The 18,585-nt window shown below is 43.6% G+C and overlaps 1 long non-coding RNA gene across 1 annotated transcript in view; it reads right to left on the bottom strand.

Annotated features, from left to right (window-relative positions):
- The window catches only part of LOC146835346 (uncharacterized), a 260,394-nt gene that overhangs the window by 34,221 nt on the left and 207,588 nt on the right, over positions 1 to 18,585 (bottom strand). Inside the window, exon 2 of the long non-coding RNA XR_014960423.1 lies at positions 9,410 to 9,472. This is a non-coding gene — a long non-coding RNA (uncharacterized LOC146835346). The remainder of the gene's footprint in view (positions 1 to 9,409; positions 9,473 to 18,585) is intronic.

The raw sequence follows: 18,585 nt of genomic DNA, 5'->3' as shown, positions 1-18,585 counted from the left end.
GGTGGTTAGACCACATGGAGGCCTGGAATGGGCGAGCCCTGTTCGGCTCCTCTAAGGATCTGGTGATAGAATCCGATGCCAGTCTATGGGGTTGGGGAGCCCGGTGCGGTCCCGTCTCGACAGGGGGTCGATGGTCCTCCCAGGAACTGTCCCTTCACATAAACTGCCTGGAACTCCTCGCGGGCTCCTTTGCGATCCGGTGTTTTTCTCCTCTTCAGTCCAATTGTTGCATTCTTCTCCGCATGGACAATGTTTCAGCGGTCCGGTATGTCAACAAGTTTGGGGGAACGAGATCCAAGATTTTGGCGGAGATCGCCAAGGATTTTTGGCACTTCTGTCTTCAACAGAAGATCACAGTTATTGCCGAATATCTTCCCGGCTGTCACAATCAGATTGCGGACTGGAACTCTCGCCATCTTCGCGACTTCAGCGATTGGCGCCTTCATCCCCGCATTTTTCGCATTCTCCGTCGGACTTGGGGTCAATGTCACCTAGATCTGTTCGCTTCTCGCCTAAACACTCAGCTCCCTCTGTTTTTCAGCTGGAGGCCGGATCCGAAAGCCCTAGCCATGGATGCGTTCCTTCAGACTTGGCCGTCGACTCTGTGTTACGCCTTTCCCCCGTTCATGATGATTCCCAGGGTTCTGGCCTACACGAAACGCTTTTAAACAGAGTTAATTCTCATTGCTCCGCTGTGGAGAGCTCAAGCGTGGTTCCCGGTTCTTTTGGAGATGTGCTGTGCGGTCCCGTTCCTTCTTCCCCAGAAGTGGAATCTGTTGTTGGATCCCCTCGGCAATCCGCATCCCCTTGTTCTATCCGGCAATCTCCTTCTGTTGGCGTGGCGAATTTCGGGGATCGCTGGTCGCTCCCAGGCCTTTCATGCGATGCTTCCAAATTCATCAGTGACGCCTGGTCTCCCAGTACTCACAAGCGATATAGAGCCTCATGGAAACGATGGTGTGACTGGTGTGTTCAGCGGGAGGTTGATCCCGCTTCAGCGGATGTGGCTGATTATTAATTTTCTAGCCTCTCTCGCTTCCTCTGGTTTGGCTTATCGCACGGTCAACAATTTCCACTCCGCCATCTCCGCGGCTCATGTTCCTATCAATGGTTAACCTGCGGGTGAGCATCCCTTGATTTCCAAATTACTTAAGGGCATTCGTTTGTCGAATCCTCCGTGTCCTAAATATGACTCGCTTTGGGATGTCTCCATTGTTTTGAGATTTTTGGAGGCTTGGCCTTCTAATTCCTTGCTTTCCCGCAAGCAACTCTCTGCCAAACTGACTATGCTGTTATGTCTTGTTTCTTGCAAACGAGTTTCTGATGTGCGTGCGTTAGACTTGGCAGGTCGCAGTTTTACACCCGAAGGTGTCACTTTTCTTATTTCTAAACTCACCAAAACGGCTACTTCTTCAGTTACCTATCCTTCCTTTCCTCATCATCCCAACCTTTGTGTTGTTCAATGTGTCAAGGATTATGAGGTATGTACTGCCCCTTTACGTTCAGACACACAGGGTCAACTACTTATTGCTTTGCAGAAACCTTTCCGTCCTGTTACTCCTGCTACTTTAGCTCGCTGGGTTAGATGGCTCTTGTCTGAGGCTGGAATTGATGTTTCCATTTTTGGTGCTTATTCGGCTTGTGGGGCTATGGCCTCTAAAGCGTTCTCGATGGGTGTTTCATTATTGGACATCATGAAAACCGCAGATTGGTCTTCTGACTCTGTGTTCAAAACTTTTTATTACAAACCTATTGAGCATATTGCTTCTGTACTGGTGGATCAGCTTTGAACAAGCATAATCGGAGCCTCCTGTCCTGACATAGAATTAAAAATTTGCAAACATTCGTGACAAGAATTTTCAATTCTATTAAGGACAAGGAGGCGAGGATTATCCCACCCAAGGTCATGATTTGTTCTCATGTTTTTCAATGTTATATTTGCATTTAATTTATGCTGATGCATTGGTTTTTTCTCTCTTTTTTACCCCCCCTTTTTGTTGCCTTCACTCTCTTATGGGATGAATATCACGGCTGTACATTTCTTTTCAGGTTCTGACCCGAAATAGCGGCCCTTCTGTTCCTCCTGCTTACTCTGCTTGGATGGTCTTCTGCCTCCTATGTTCTGCGATTGCTGTGTTTTTCTATCGTCAAGGTGATCACCGGCTGTTGCTGATGGACTCTTTTACCTGGCATTTATCGTTTTTCATTGGACTTCCTGTTTCCTGTGAACTGTTCCTCACCAAAGAAAGAGGACGTACTTTCACCTACAGTATCTTTTATATGTGAGACTCTATGGTTGGTCACGTGGTACCCTGGTGCTCATGGGTACTGTAGTTTTTGCGTTTTACAACGGTTCTTCTGATTGGCTGCTGGGCATTTCTAATAAAGAAATGAGAAAGCATAATCCTCGCCTCCTTGTCCTTAATAGAATTGAAAATTCTTGTCACGAATGTTTGCAAATTTTTAAGTCTGCACCATATAAAACTGCAAAAACACAACAAATAAGTGTTTTGCACACTTGTGTCATTGGGCTATATTTGGGCTACATCTGGGTGATTTTGGGCTACATTTGGGCTCTTTTGTCTCCGGTGGCCATCTTGGGAGATTTATTTGTTATGAAGTTTCCTAATTTCCTCATGTACTGCAGTCTCTTCAGTAGGAAATGCTTTCAGTTTTTTACTTTGTTTCCATCATGAAGGTATTCAGATATGCCACACATTTGCCATAAATTCTGAATGTTAGCACTTTAGTTGCTCATTAGATCACTGTAGTAAAACTACTGTTCACCATGGAAGTCTGCTCCTGGTATTAAAAGTGCATGTTTCAGTCTGCATGTCAGAATGTTTTAATGAAATAGAAGAGGATTTGAGAAGTCACTCAAAATGTGCCCTCATTTTTCTTTCTTCAGCATTAATCATAATATCTATGGCAAAATGAACCCCCTCATTGTGTTCCTTTTTAAATTAAATGTTTTAAGTGTTACCAGTTTATTCCAATCAAGATGGCTTCAGGTGTGCCATACTTTTGTCATAATGAAGACAGTAAGCGCTCTAGTTTTTTTTAAGAACACTCTGGGACATTCTGTCATTGGGCTATACTTGGGCTACATCTGGGTGATATTTGGGCTTCATTTGGGCTCTTTTGTCTCTGGTGGCCATCTTGGGAGACTTATTTGTTATGAAGTTTCCTAATTTCCTCATTTACTGCAGTCTCCTCAGTAGGAAATACTTTCAGTTTTTTACTTTGATTCCATCAAGAAGGCATTCAGATGTGTCACACATTTGCCATAAATTCAGAATGTTAGCACTTTGCTCATTAGATCACTGTAGTAAAGCTACTGCTCACCAGGGAAGTCTGCTGCTGGTATTGAAAGTGCATGTTTCAGTCTGCATGTCAGAATTTTTTAATGAAATAGAAGAGGATTTGAGAAGTCACTCAAAATGGGCCCTAATTTTTCTTTCTGCAGCACTAAGCATACTTTCTATGGAAAAATGAACCCCCTCATTCTGTTCCTTTTTAAATTAAATGTTTTAAGAGTTACCACTTTAATCCAATCAAGATGGCTTCAGGTGTGCCATACGTTTATCATAAGTAGGACTGTTAGCGCTCTAGTTGTTCTTTGGAACACTCTGGGAAGCTGCAGTAGAACACAAAGGAATCAACTGACAGTCTCTGCCCTTGTTGGATGTACATGTTTTACTGAGAATGTCAGACTTCATTCTCACATGACTGAGAAAGATAATGTGAATTTACAGAAAATAAGCTCTCAGTTTAGCTTATAGATCACCTTCCAAACCTCTGTGGGAAAAGCATGAGAAAATATTTTTCTCTCAATCATGATATCCCAGCAGAAGGCTTTTTCACATGGTGAAATCACCTTAGAACATACCACAATTCCTAAAATGAGTATGGTACCATCAACAAATGATTTATAATGTAACTAAAGTCTTAAAACCTTCTATTAACTGCAATGCTTTTTAATGAGGTGCTATCATGTATATTGGTCCCAAGATGGCTGCCAACACTTCTTGGATGAAGTGCTGATAGCCAATCAGATCTCAGGATGAGATGTGTGGTTAGGTTCCGCCCAGATATGTATGTGATTTTACTTTTGATTTTCTCAGGAACTACTGCACAGATTGACTCCAGATATGCAAAAGGCACATCCCTGACCTGAGGACTACCTCTTTGCCAAATTTCAAGTAATTCTGTTCAGCCGTTTGGGCTGTACCTTGGACTAAAGGTCCCTATGAAAAATTGCATGGGAAAAACGCGTTTTGGGATCCCCCTTTTTTCTCAGCCCCCGCTTGACGAATCCCCCCGAGACTTTCAGGGTAGGAGCGGAGCGGAGCGCCCCACCTATTTTGAAAATTTCGCGAGGATTCGTCAACCGGCGCCAAAGTTATTCCAAATAGAATGTTGCGGATTTCCATGGAAACACGGTCCTAACTATAACTATCTACTGGCGACCGCGAGTAGATAATATTAATATATATATATATATATATATATATATATATATATATATATATATATATATATATATATATATATATATATATATATATATATTACTTATTGTTTAGTTAGTTTTATTTGAGTAGAGAGAATATCTCTCTTACTGAGGAGGAAGCAGTTAGGGGCACATTTACTAGGACGGCGATAAATAAAAGCAAAGCGCGCTTAGCACTTGTTTATTTATCGCCGTCTATCACAGGAATTTATTGCCCTGGTAACGCGTTATTAACAACGCATTACTCCAGGGTGATAATATTCCAGGGAAATGGGCCAACATCGCTGGAAAACCTGCGATGTTGCACCCAAAACGAAGATAGCCTTGGTTATACGACCCTGTGGTCGTATCACCATAATCCACCTCCCATGTTAGCTATGCCTTAGTCAGGAATTTAACAGACGTTAAATTCCTGCGTTAAGGCATAGTTATTGGGGATTTAAAATATCGCTACCCCTCGTTGATGATATCACGAAGCTGGGGCAGTGATATTTTCCCATGGTGTTTTGTTAGGCATGCCTTCTTTGCATCTCATTGGAGATACAAAGCGAGGCATGAACAAAACGGGAGCTGAATCAAGGAAACACATACTAGCGTGTCCTTGCAAATAATGCGATATAATTATCGCCATTTTTCGCCGGAAAACAGACGCTAAAGTGGCGATAATTATATCTTCAGCGCTTGATGATATGCCCCCAGGTTTTTAGACATGCCTTAAATGCCTTCTTTTAGGACTTTGTTGAAAAGGCTGTCTATGTTTGAATGAATACTATTTCTAAAACTATGTCAGCTTGAAAAAAGTAAAAAGCTTTCTTTTGATCAGATCATGTAGCCCAATATGTGTTGCCTAAATTGAGACACCTCTTGGTAAAGTATCTTGGAGTAGACTCTGGTCAGAAAGTCCACATCTTTCCTTGGCGTATAACATAACTTCGACCCCTGCAATTGGTCCCAGTATGTTATTGTTCTTTAGAGCGTGGAATAATTACCAAGTTAGGCTTTTAGATCTATCAGGTCCTCCTACAAGGGTTCTGGATCTAGCAGAAGAAGCCAGGCTTGAGGGCGCACTGACTGATGCTTCTAATTTATCAAATTGCGCTTTAAGAGCAATATGCTTGTTTGGTGAATGCGAATGCAGCAGTGTCACAAGAGCGGCGTCAGAGTTGCTCTTACAGATTGATCCTAAGCTGGAAAGTCTGGCGAGTAAGGAGATGGGACAAGAAGCAAACGGCCTCCATTTAGGTGACTAATTCATCAAGGAACTGAGTAAATACGTGGCCACTTTTACATCCATTAACAAGGCATAACTTTCCTTGCAGAAGACCTTTGGATCCGAGGTTTTTGGTACGGCCATGAAAGGCAGGAGCCGCTTTGTGGGCCGATATCCTTCAAGTGGAAACTCTTAGCAAACCAGAGGCTCCTACAGATTTCAACATGAATTCAAACCACAGTTCTACCCTCAAATGAATAGAGGCAGCAGACACCGGGGTTATTGAAACTGAGAATCCCAAAACTCAGGTAGGACCTTTACCTTTTAGCTCCTGTAGGAGGTCGTCTGGTTTCTTTCCTGTCCGCATGACAAGCAATCAATTCAGATCCTTTCCAAACCAATAAAGGTCATGGTGTAGATCTTTATGATCGTCCTGTACAATCCTCGTTACCTCACCTCTGTCTTTTTCCAAAGATGCAGAGCTTTTGGTGTCCTAAGAGGTAAATTCTCTTCTTCAAAACAGGCTATGGAGATAACTTTGCTTGAACCAACAGTGGTTTTGACTTTTGAGAAAAATATTTCTAGTGCAAAAGAAAAACAAAGCATTCCATCCAGTGTCAACCTCGGGTTGTTCAACAATGTTGTAGGGTACCATCATTACAAGATGGAGACAATCATTTATCTCAAGGATTCCCTGCTGGAGAAGGACTGTATGATCCGCTTACATCTCCAAGATGCACTTCTTACAATCCACGTATCCATTTCTTACAGAAAGTTCCTACAATCTCGTTAATACTGTGGTGTTTCAACTAAGTCATGATACCCATCATTGATAATTTAAGTGTATCGCCTATCGAGACAATTTTTTCCTTCTAGCTCAAGACAAAGGTCTACTATTACCTAAACTAACCAAGGGGCATATTATCAAGGACGGCGTTAAAATTATCGCCAGTTTAGCGGCAGAAAACTGCCGCTAAAGCGGCGATAATGGGCTTGATAATATGTCCTGGAGAATTCCAATAGAAGCCCATGTTCACACCAGAACATGGACTTCTATTGGAATTCTCAAGGGCATATTATCAAGCCCATTATCGCCGCTTTATCAGCAGTTTTCTGCCGCTAAACCAGCGATAATTTTTAAAGCAGTCCTTGATAATATGCCCCCTATTTTCTTCATCTACTTCAGAATCTTGGTTTTCTAATAAATTGTACAAATCTTCTTGAATTCCTTTTTTGGGTTTCCTTATTGGCTCAGAGTCTTGGGTTTTCTTATTAACACAGAGAAATCAATTCTTCAACTCCCCCACGAAAAGGTGCTTCTAATGAATAAATAGATTCATCAGATTTTAATGATTTCCACTCTGGCTGTCTGGCCCTTGCTCCTGATCCAGCCTCTTTGGGATGGACAATCTCTCAGCTTCAGGGTATATCAACCATTTGGGGGGAAAAAGTCGAGATCCACTGCAGAAGTAGGCAAAAACCTTTTAGGGTTTTCTCTTCAAAGAAAATATAGGGCAATCGGGGTACCTTCAAGCCAGTCTAACTACAATAGCAGATTGGTGGTCTCTGCATCTTCAAGAGACAAGCGAATTACGTATTCGCCCTACAGTTTCCAAAAAGTTTTTTTTCCGAATTTGGTGCAATGGAATGCCTTTCTTCCTGATTTAACAAACTTCCCTCATCTTCTCTCAACTTTCCTCATTTTATAGTTGTAACAGGATTCTCAAGCTTTGACAACAAAGGCTCTTTCTCAGTATTGGTCTCTTTACCTAAATTACACTTTCCCTCTGTTTGTCATGATAGTACAAGTTTTAGCACAGGTACCAAGAAGCTACTTCACAGTTGACACCTCTCCTGTGGAAGGGCCAACCATGGTTCCCTACTGTCCTGGAGTTATTGGTAGATCTCCCCATTCTGATTCCGTCTTTGTCCAGTTTCCTTCTAAAGCCTCACGGTCGACATCACACAATGACTCCCAATCACTCCCTGGTATTAGTGGCATGGATAATTTATCGGCAGTCTGCAGAAATGCAGGAATTTTGACAGAGGCTTCTCAGCTCATTCAGCAATCTCATTCCCCATGAACCACCAAACTTTAGAAATCCACTTGGATGGTATGGAAAAGCAGGTGCTTGGACAAGAGTACATATCCCTTTTCAGTAGATGTGACTCTGGTCATACATTTCTTAGCATCCTTAAATTCTCAAGGGAAAGCGTGCAGGACTATAAATACATACAGCGCTGCAATTTTGGCAGAACATGTTGTGGTGTAGTTCCTGCTGATACGTAGGACCTGCGCATAGTTCGGACAACATAAACTAAGGGCTTGGTGCCTACACTGGTTCTGGACACCCCCGCAGGATGTGTTGGACTATAGACCAGCTAGCTCACAGTGCCACCGGAAGCCCCCCTAACCTAACAGGGAGTGCATGGTTTCTGGCAACCGCTAAACATGATAACCCTGTCTCTTCAGGGATCGTGGAAACAGTACAGAATCTTTCGCTCAGTCACTTGTGCTTACCTTCTCTCAGAGAATTATACAGAATACACAGTGGGTTGTTTTCAATATATACAACCAATGTTATTCTTGTATAAAATACATGTGCTGCAACGATTAGTAGACAAAGCTAAAAAAAGAGATTACAAGCACCAAACCTGAGAACAGTAGATACATTCCTACCATGGTGCTGAAGCAATGAATATATGCAGGCATATATGCAATATGGTATTCTAACATACTCCTACCATACGAACCCTAAAATAAGTGTATCTAGAGTGTGTAAGGGTGTAGAGCCAAGAATCCCCTAAGGGACGATCCAACCCCATTACCTCATAGGAGAGAGTGAAGGACCCCGTCTTGGTCTCGAGTTGGACACGCCTTCACAGAATGTCAGACTGGGGCGAGGTGGTTTCTCAGCATGCAGGGGCCTTCAGTGTCAACAGAAGTGCCTCCTCAAACAATCTATCGGGATGCCTATTATTTATAATAAAAAGCTGGCTTCTCGATGTGCACACTAGATTAGTGATGTTATGCATCTGTAGATAGCCCTGTCAAACCCCATATCTGACTAAAACCCAAATAATTTTGAGCTATATCTCTACTGTTAAAGAACCAAGGGTAATTTCAGTTGCCACGTACCTGGGAGTCAAGATCACCTCTTGCGTTAATCGTATAATTCACCTGAATTATGAACAACTGCTATGCCAGTCTATTGTTCAGATGCGGCTATGGAATCGGCAACCAAAAGGTATCATTGGCTTTTGTAATACAGTTAAGATGAATATTCACCCTCAGTTCCTTCATCCTCTCTATGAAGGGCTGATGCCTTCTTCAGGTGGCTAGAAGATGCTATGGGTAGTTTCATTTGGGGATGCAAGAGAGATAGACGGGCCATTCATTATCTGAAGCGCTCTTCCTGTCAGGGGGGGTCGGGGCTTCCAGATTTTAAGGGATATTTTTGGGCTGCTTTTGGCAATTGTATTTGGGGCCTCATTCAGATTACCATCCAGGTTGTAACACCTATGCATATCAAATAGTGTTCGGGATGAATGGAAGTTTTTATTATGTACGTTGTCTGATTCTGATTGTTTCAAAAGGGTACGGTTCAAGCTTATAATGGGCATACGTAGAATCTGGGGAGATATCTGTCTGGCCTTCCAAATGTCGTTGTTGCATTCCCACTCACCATTATATGGGGATCCAGCTCTACCATCCATACTCCAGGATGCAGCAGCCCGGCAGTGGCACCCTAGAGGCATAAAATCGATGGGTCAATCGTATATTCAACAGGGACTTTGCATCTTCCCAATTCTACAACAAGGAAATGCCCTCCCTCCTGCTAATTTTTTTTTTAAATGGCATCAGATACAGGATTATTTCCAACATAATGTTTCTAGTATTACAATTCATGATGATGCCGTACTCCTGACGTATAGATACTCAGAGGATTGTAAACTAACAATTGATAACATGGACGGAATAATGAGGGAACATAGAGGGGATGATCTTAGTAGCCGAGCTTGTAAATGGAGCTATAAGAATGGATCACCAGTGCAGATATCTTATCTTAAAGAAGCTTTTGACATCATGTACTCCTCGGTTACCGCAGCCAATTTAAAGTTGCAACAATTCAGAACAGTTTGTGTCTGCATTATACACCAGAAAAGATAGGCAGGGGCATTAGCTGTAACAGTAGCTGTCTTAGGTGTGGGTTGTATGGGGCAGATATTGTGCACATGTTTCCTACTTGTATACATTTAGAGCCTTTCTAGTGCGATATAGCTCAGTATATGTATTTCCCAATGCCTCCCTTTGCATCTCCAATGAGATGCAAAGTGGGCGTTACTGGGCATACCCCGGATGGACTACCTTGCACATATCGCTGATGTTTACATCTCGATATTTACAAGGCAGCCCACATGATTTTAGCACATGTTAGGCTGTTTTCGCCAAAATCTAACGTCTGCTAAAATCCTGACTTAGCCATCCCTAACATTGGGGGTGGATTATGCTGATATGACCTGTGGGTCGTATCAGCAAGGTAATCGCCGTTTTGCAGGGAACATCGCTGGAAAACCAGCGATGTTCCCTGCAAAAGGATGATAAACTCGCTATCTCTGGAATTTGTATTGCCCTGGAGAAACGCATTGTTAATAACATGCTACCAGGGCGATAAATTCCTGAGATAGCCTGCGATAATACTATTATTGCTAAGCACGGCCAGCGATAATGATCGCTGGCCGTTGATAATATGCCTCTTAGTTTTAAGCAGGACGCTGGCAAGAATATATTGAGGGTTGCAGTTCTCGCTATTGTTGTAGCTCGTCTGTGTATCGCCAGGGATTGGATAGCATCGAAATCCCCCAGTGTGTCAGGGGGCCGATTCACAAAAGTAATTTTAGACAAAATCCTAACTTTACGACTTTCTGTATTCACAAAGGGCATTTAGGAGTAGTAAAGTTTGGATTTTGACTCAGATTACTTTTGTGAATCAGGCCCAGTGTGTGTCGGTAGTGGACTTTAACTTGAATGCCCAAAATGTACATCCTATGTTGTTACTTTAATTATTTTGTTCTTTTGGGGTTTTTTGTTGTGTATGTGATCATGTTCATTTCGAAATTAAAAAATAATTAAAAATACACAAGGTCAAATATATATATATTTTTTGGGTATGGGCCGATTAAGGTACATATTTACATGCATTTCACGCAACACAGGACAGCAATCAAAGTTACTGTGCTGAATTGCATGAAAGGGAGACAACAATAATACGACATATCGATAGCGCATTTCTGCTGTCTTCTAGCACTGGTGCAGCCTAGCGGCAAAGCAGGGACCCTGGCACTGCAGTGCCAGGGCGTCTGTGTAATTGGCAGGATGTTTTTGTGCAAGAAGAGATACCTTCCGGCACAAAGACAATCCTTAGAAGCAGTTTCCTCATTCTATTTGCGCTCCATAATGCAGCATACATCGAAAAAGGAAGTAACATGTAAAAATAAAGCTATTTCTCCTTGTTACACGTAGCATTTTGGCGCAATCCCAAGTTTACTCACCTTAGTAAATCTTGGATTGTATCAAAATGAAGTGTTGGTGCATGAGAATACCCATGCTCCACTCATTGAACGCCTCCCAGATGCAAAGTAACACAACACGCTGCCTTTGTTACTTTGTATTTACTAAACCACGCAAAACCACACAAAGTGGCATTGTGTGGTATAGTAATTGCCAAAAAAGGTTTTGCGTCGGGCTGCACCATAAAAGTATCGTAATCCCAATGCATAATCTTAGCATATTTACCCCGAAGTGATTTGTCAGAATCATTTAATGTTTGTCGACACCGAGACTCGAACCTGGTTCCTTAGTGCCAAAGTCAGCAGCTATAGTTTTAATGGCACATCCTCCCATTATTGAGGTGGAAGAAGGAGAAGATTGGAAAAGGGTCTAGAGGCACATTTACTAACATTGTGCACCGTGGATGTGCCACTTTTATGCACAGCCTCCACGCAAAATGTTATTTCTAATTTCCAAAGCCTTGCAAATCAGAGTTGCATGGCTTTCCGTGGTATTTTTGCCAAAAAGTAATGCAAGGCATTACATATCACTGCCAGGGACATCTTAAGGACTTTGGGGCCCTGGGCCAAACATATTTTGGGGGCCCCTGTTCAGAGCAGCTTTGAATTTATGATCCAATTTGAGCCCCTGTTTCCCACACAGTTTCCGCTTCCTCAGCTGCGTTAGCGATCCTGTTTGCATCTTAGGCATTAGCCTATATATTCCCGATCTAAATGGAGGCGCGCAGCTGACAGCGGTAGGATTTAGTGTTTCCTGCCCTGCTCATAGTTTTTTTTATACTTTTTAAAATGTATATGTGTGGCTGAATTACTCTGTGCTTTTTAACAATTTCTCCTACCTACGAGCACTTGCACTTTACTTGATTCTGCTTGCCTACACCTCCTCAGCTGCTACGATTCGCATCTAGTTTTTCCTCCAGTCCTGTTCCGCCGCGGCTGATACGCCGATTGTGCAGAGGGCTGTGGCTACTATAAGGCTCCTCACTTCCACCCACGTAGTTTCCACTTCCTCAGCTGCGTTAGCGATCCAGTTTGCATCATAGGCATTAGTGTATATATTCCCGATGCAAAAGAATGCGCACAGTGGGCGCGACGCTGGCGCGTCGAAGGCGCACCAAAGGCATGCACGTCTGCGCCCGGAGGCGTCCGGTGCCGGCCATGCTGCCCAGTTCCCCTCCGGTGAGTTTCTTCCACTATATTACAATAGGGAAACACTGCTTAGCCTTAGGCGGCTACCATTATGTCAGTGTACAGCGGCTCATCCGAGCTTGGAGGTAGACTTTCGATGCAATAAGTGCAACTGGTCTCTCCTCCAGCCCAGGAAACCCACACCCAAGATCCTCCCATGCAACAATAAGTGTAAAAACAATAAGAAAACAAAGGACTTAAAGGTCACCCTTTTAAATTGTCGCTCTATGCAAAAGCATGAACCACACATTTATGGTCTACTTTTAGACGAACAGCCTGATCTTTTATTTCTCACTGAGACCTGGCTGTCTGAAGCCTCCAACCCTCACCTCGGCCATCCCTACGGGTTATAAAATCCTTAGGAGGGACCGACCGAGTGGGAAAGGGGGCGGTGTCGCCATAATTTACAATCAAATACTAGACTGCTCTCCCATGCCAATGGAATACATCGCGGGCGCAGAGTCGTTAGACTTCCACTGTACCTTCTTCCCCCATCATAGCATAGCTGGTTTTCTAATTTACAGACCTCCCAGTGCAATTGGAAATTGTATTACTACGCTTAATACAGCCACCACCTCCCTGGCCTTAAAATACAACAACTGCCTTATTCTGGGAGATTTCAATATACATATGGACAATGGAAAAGACCCACAAACAATTTCCTTGTTGGAGACGCTGCAGACTGGCTCCAGACTAACATTGATGCACCTGTACCGGTTGTTTCCTGCTCCTTAAAGAGTTTGGCCCCACCAGCTCCATGGTTTAATGATTCCCTCAGATCTAGCAAAAGAAATTGTAGAAAAATGGAACGTAAATGGCGTAAATCCTATCTACCTGTGGACAGGAAGGTGTATAAAGACAACTTAAAAGCTCATTACATTCTCGTGAAGGCAGCCAAAAAAAACTTCTTTCAAACCAAGATAGAAAATGCCCAAAATAAGAGTAAGGTAATCTTTAGCATAGTTAAATCCTTTACCGCCCCGAAAGCTGGCACAAAGGAAGGGCCATGCACGAAAGAATGGTCTAAGCAAATAGCTCAATTCTGCCACAAAAAGATCCCCGGGATCGAACAAGCCTTCACTAACATCTCAGAGGAAGAACTGACCTTCTACCTTAGTTCTAATAGCAAATTTCACCTCTTGGATCCTCCATCTTTACTAGCTTTCCCTGAGTGTCAGCTTGAAGAGTCACTGACCCTTCTCCAAAGCATTAAGTCTGGCTCTCCTACCGACCCATGTCCAGCGAATATGCTTCCACCATCAACCCCAATGTAAACCAGCTCTTTAATGCTTCCCTCTCCTCAGGCAACATGCCTAAATTATGGAAGAATGCTAAGATTCTTCCACTGATAAAAAAGGCTGACGCCAAACTGACAGACCCTGCCAACTACAGGCCAATCTCCCTTCTTCTGGCCCTCTCCAAAGTATTAGAGAAGCATGTAAACAAGGCCCTCCAAGAACACATTGAAGATGGGAAGCTCCTTCATGTGTCCCATTCCGGTTTTAGGGCTAACTACAGTACGGAGTCTGCTCTGCTGGAAGTGACTGAATTTCTCAAGGGTACGCTGGACCAGGGAGGCAAGGCTGTTCTGATACTGTTCGATCTGTCGGCGCCCTTCAATACGGTCCCAATTGAGAGGCTCCTGGAGAGACTTGCTAACATCCAGGAGCCTTAACATGGATGTCATCCTTCTTGGCAAATGGATCTCAGGACATCTGGCTCCCCCTTTCTCATCCCCGGTTCCAGCCATGAATGTAGGTGTCCCTCAGGGCTCCATTCTCAGTCCTACCCTTAATAATATATATCTATCCCCTCTTGCATTTCTGGTAGAGGAAGAGGGCGCCAAAATTGTTTCCTATGCTGATGACACTCACACTTTACGTGTGAAAAAGGAACCAACTTTGACGGGGCAATGATTAGGTCTTGCCTCACAAAGGTTTTTAACTGGCTTAAGATCAATCAGCTGAAGTGCAATCCTGACAAAAGTGAAGTTGTTTTCTTTAGTAATCCAGAAACGCCTGACTGGAGCTCTTAGTGGCCAAAAGATCTGCTACCCCCAACCGCGGAAAAGGAGAAATTCAAAAACTTAGGAATTGTCATAGAAAAGACAATCTCCATGCGCTTTCAAATCCAAAATCTAACTGGAGCTTGCTTTGGCATACTCCGGATGCTAAAATATTCCTGCCACTGTTACCGCTTGAGAGCAGAAAGATCGTGATGCAGGCTCTGGTGACATCAAAGCTTGATTATGTCAACAGCTTGTACCTTGGTCTTCCCAAATGCCTTATCCAGCGCCTACAAGTGGTACAAAACGCAGCGGCCAGAGCCATCCTGAGACCTAAACCCAGATCTAGTATGACCCCTATTCTCAAGTCCCTACACTGGCTCCACATAAAAGAACGGATCAACTTCAAAGCGAGGACCATCTTCTTTAAAGCTTTCCGTGGCTTAGGAGCTGGCTACCTAAATAAGCGCGTTAATTGCTATACAACAGCTAGACCCCTAAGATCTTCCAATGCCAACCTAGTCATCATGCCTAAAAAATGCTGTGCCCGCACTGGAGGCAGATCCCTCAGCTTTCTAGGCGCAAAATTGTGGAATAGCCTCCCTGAGTCTCTGAGACTAACCACAGACCTACTCTCTTTCAGCAAGAACTTAAAAACCTGGATTTTACTAACTGATGGGTCTTTTACGCACGTTTTCCTCCCGCTGTCACGCGCCAGGACACTCTAGTCTGAGTAGTTGCGCGCTTTATTAAGTACACTATTTCATTTCATTAGGTCCCTGACAGTGCAAAGGAACACTCGTTTAAATTCTAGGGGCCTTATTTATGAGGCCTTGCTTCACTTTTATGCTGCCAGTGCGTCACTTTTTGTGACGCACAGGCAGCGTAAAAAAATGGCTATGTTGCTCCATATTTGCAAAGTGACGCATCTAGGCAGATGCATCACTTTGAAACTCCTGCACCACATTATACCTGCACCAGGTATAATGTATGCAGGGTGGGTGTTGCCCCGCAAAAAGCCTTGTAGAAGTGGCGCATTGAAATCTATGAGAACTCAGTGCGCCACTTCTAGGATGCCATTGCCTCAATATCTTACACCTGCCTAACAGCAGGTATAAGACTGATTCAGGCCCTTTCGGACACATTGCTGGGGTTGTGTCTATTTTCAGACACACCCCAGCAATGCATCACTTTTGCGCCTACAGATACGTCAGAAATACTGACATATCTGTAACTCCTTGTGACATGATGCGTCGTACAGTAAATATGACGCATCCATCATGTAGCAAGGAGGGTGCACTAAGAAATGACGCATCCCTGTTTTCACACAGCGATGCATCACTTCTCATAAATAAGGCCCTAAATGTGTTTACATCTAATATTCCCGGATAGTTATGTGTGTTTTCAATATTGTAACACAGCAGCAGCTCAGCAATATTACTGCAAATAATCTCTGTAACGCCCTCCCATTTCTTATATGTAAGGCCTTGTTTTGATCTAAAAGAAACTTTTTTATGTATATTGCAAACATAAACACAACATTTCTCTGCAAAATGGCTACACTGGACTCACAAATAAGGTACATAAAAAGAATAATTAAAGGAAAACAGTATTTAAAACAATCTGTTTAAGAAATATTCAAGGTCATTAGGGCAAACTCTGGAGAATGGAGCTGACTCTGTCAGGGGGCCCCCTGAAAGGCTGGGGCCCTGGGCCAGAGCCCACTTTGCCCATGCATTAAAACGTCTCTGATTACTGCCTTGCGTTACTTTGCATTAGGGAGACGTTCCACGGGTGGGTGCATGGGTGTTCCCCTTGCACCCACATTTAAGCATACATGGCAACATTTTAAAAGAGGATAGTGGGGGATCAAAAAATAAATATCCTAAGAATGTATTTTCTCCATTGACGTCCATTGAGGCTGAGGCAATCTCAGACGGGACACATCTTAACTAAAGTCATTTTTGAACTAGAAAATTGGGAGTCTCGCGCCGGCATCGGGTCTTTTGGCAGATATGAGTAGACGGCTTCTTGAGTAGGACTTTCCCTCAGAATGCTTCTAATCTTCTGGAAATATGGGTATAGTTATCGAGGTGTTGAGCACCTTCCTGCACAAAAACAATCCTCAAAGGCATATTCCTCTTTCCAAGTGTGCTGCAGAATGTGGTACACTTAGAAAGAGGAAACAATGAGGAGAAGTAAAGATATTTCTCCTCGTTGTGCCTCTGGTGGGGGGGAGCGTACAATTCTGACACATTCCCAGGTCTACCACTGTAGGTAAATCTAGGAATGTGTAAGAAGGCATCGGTGGGTGAGTGTCAACACCCACGCTCCACCCATGGAACGTCTTCCTGGCGCAGAGTCACGGAAGGCAGCGATTAGTGCTGCCTTGCGTTACTGTAGATTTAAGAAGCCACGCTAGGTGCCCTTGCGTGGCTTGATAAATCTCACGCAGATTTTGCGTCGCCCTTGCGTTCCCTTGCATTGCACAAGGGCGACGTAAGGCCTTGATAAATATGGGCCGGAATGATATCAGCTGTGTTTGTCTTTTGTGAGCAACAAATCCTTGGGGGCAGATTTACTACGGTTTCATGCTACGCAGGGCAGCAAGCAAAGTTGCTGCATTGCGTGAAACAGAGAGAGCAGAAATGCACCATATCTACTAAGACATGGCGCCCTGCTGTTCCCTGTTTGTGCTCCTGCACTGTGTGCTGCCGAGCACTAACATGGGCAGCCTTGTGCCCTATAAGGGTGCCGTTGTTACGAGCGGGATTGCTTTTTGTGCACAAGGGGGATCTTCCTGCACAAAACCAATCCTTAAAGGTATTTTCCCTTTCCTATGTGTGATGCAAAATGCATCACACCTAGAAAAAGGAAGTAATAAATAGTACTAAAGGTATTTCTCTTTTTTACGTCTGGTGCAATCCCAGGTTTACTGACCTTAGTAAATCTGCAATTGCATCAAAATACGTGAGTGGATGCATGGGAACGACCATGCACCACCACGGCAAAACCTACCCAATGCAAGGAAACGCAACGCAGAGCTATTCATTGAGTTGCATTACTCTGTACTTTCAAAACCATGCAAAGTGGTTCTGCTTGACTTAGGAATTCCCAGCTAAGGACTTGCGTTGCCTTGTGACGACTTGCGTCACGCAGGGACAATGCAGGTTCTTTGTAAATCTGGGCCTATATGTTCGGGAAGAGATTTATTGTTATAAAATACAATACAACGAAAAAGTGTTCAGTCTTTGTAATGTTTATGCCCCGACAGACAAAAAGAGGAGACAGGGAGGTTGTTGAGTTGTTGAACTTAATGAACCCCCAATTAGCATCCCCAGGTCCCTGCTGGGGGATTTTATATTGTGTGCTACATGACCAAAACAAACACACAGTACACACATGTAGGAATTACAACATCACATCCATACTCTAGTCCGATGTTAAGACCAGGCCTTTTGATGTCTATGGAAGGGGCCATGATAATGGGGCTTATTTCCCAGTGCTACATCCAGGTCAGATGACAATGTTGTTCCCGTGGTCATAGCGGTAGAAACATGATTTATTCTTTACTTCCTTTTATTCTATCAAAGCCTGTTGTCTGCAAGTATCTCTTTGAAAGGGGTTGACCTGAGAGGGCCGAGCTGTTGACAAGTAAATGCAGGGACGGACTGGCAGTAGCGGGCACTGGGCATTTCCATGGTGGGCCGCCAGGGTGTGGGCTGGTTTTGGCCCCTGGGGGCCGTGTTTGTTACCGGGGGACGGTTTTGCAGCATAGCTGGAATATCAGCCCCATGTAACAAGAGCAGGTGAAGTGTTTTCCACGTGCATCCCTCCTCTTCCTACCCGCGGCTTGGCCGACTCAGTTGCCAGGGCTGGTTTGCGTTCCCGGTCCGGCCCTGAGTGAATGGCTTAATACTCGAAGCTAAACAATATCTGAGGAATATGTACATGCATATAAGGTCTGGAACAAGGCCAACAAGTCAATGATGTCCACGCAAATATTGTGGGGTTTTGTAAAATACAAACCTAAACTCTTTTTTCCTACAGATGGGTAGAGAAAAAGGAAAATTAAAGCAGCAAGGAGTTTGATGTATT

This window comes from Triturus cristatus, chromosome 4_2, assembly GCF_964204655.1.
Source record: "Triturus cristatus chromosome 4_2, aTriCri1.1, whole genome shotgun sequence".
Classification (NCBI taxonomy): domain Eukaryota; kingdom Metazoa; phylum Chordata; class Amphibia; order Caudata; family Salamandridae; genus Triturus; species Triturus cristatus.
Note: the sequence above shows the minus strand (reverse complement) of the source record. Positions and strands in the feature narration are given on the sequence as shown.